Source organism: Colobus angolensis, unplaced genomic scaffold (genome assembly GCF_000951035.1).
Source record: "Colobus angolensis palliatus isolate OR3802 unplaced genomic scaffold, Cang.pa_1.0 Scaffold88, whole genome shotgun sequence".
NCBI classification, from domain to species: Eukaryota; Metazoa; Chordata; class Mammalia; order Primates; family Cercopithecidae; genus Colobus; species Colobus angolensis.
In genome coordinates, this window is record NW_012122709.1 from 7,363,104 (window position 1) to 7,364,157 (window position 1,054).

The following is a 1,054-nucleotide window of genomic DNA, read 5'->3' on the forward strand; positions in this document are numbered from 1 at the left end:
TGTTTTCTCTTAGTAACTTTCCCTTCAGGATTGTAATCTGGTGGGTAAACAAGCTCCTTAAACTCATCCACCAAGGAGCCCAGTCTTTTATTCATTGCTTCAACCTTGGGCAATGTCAGGTCCACTGCTTGTTCTAGCTCCATCAAATCCAAGGCCAAGGCCTCCAGGTTCCTGAAGTGTGGCTGCAGCACGGGGTTCTCAAAGCTGTCACTTCTGTATGTGAAGCGAAACTTCTCAACGATAGCCTTCATCTTGTCTACCTGCTCTGGAGTTGCCATGATGTTTTCAGTAAAGGGCATCTTCCTTTTATCATCAGCAAAGGGTAAAAAGGCCAGCTGGAAGCCTGGAGGAGTCACTTGAATTTTCTGGTCATCCAACTCTTCTTCCTGTGGCACCTAAGCCACAAAATAAGGGGGGATGCTCCTGTGGGCTGTGTATCTGCACAATGCTGCAACCTCCTTCTCCAGACACTTGATGAGCAGAGCACTGAACAGGGTTGAGCTCCCAATCACCCACGACTCCTCTAGGTACACGAACAGGGAGGGCCTCAGGTAATGGTGTTTCTTCAGCAGTACCAATGGCTTGAAACCCATGAGTGTCAAACCTGGATCATCAAACCATTTCAGCTCTTCTGTTTCCTCTTTCTCCAGTATAATCTGACGACTCCCATAGATCTGAGACCTCTTGGTATTGCTAGGCAGAAGCAAACCACCTATACCCCTATTAAAGGTCTGAGTCTTGGTTTTCACTGGTTCATTGGTTTCCCGATAGAGCTTTATTGGAGGAGGGTTGAGAGCCTTCTGGACCAGATTATAAATGCCCACAGAGATCACTATATCTTTGTTGAGTTTCAGCTTTAACCTACTGAGTGCTCGCTTCCTGGTCTCCTCGGCACGAACCTTCCGCAACAGGTCTTCTAGCTTGCTGGATTCCTCAAAGTGAACCCTGAGGTCCTCATCCTCTGCTATGCTGATGATATCTCTGTAGAACAAGGATATGTCAAAGCCCCCAGGTTTCTTCAGGTGCATCAAGTCAAGGAAGATGCCTGTATCTC

The 1,054-nt window shown here is 47.3% G+C and overlaps 1 pseudogene across 1 annotated transcript; it reads right to left on the reverse strand.

The window, feature by feature from the left end:
- Positions 1-5: 5 nt before the first annotated feature.
- LOC105503869 lies at positions 6-1,051 on the reverse strand (annotated as a pseudogene). The gene has a single exon (XR_001000542.1). The product of XR_001000542.1 is annotated as an X-ray repair cross-complementing protein 6 pseudogene (transcript).
- Positions 1,052-1,054: the final 3 nt, after the last annotated feature.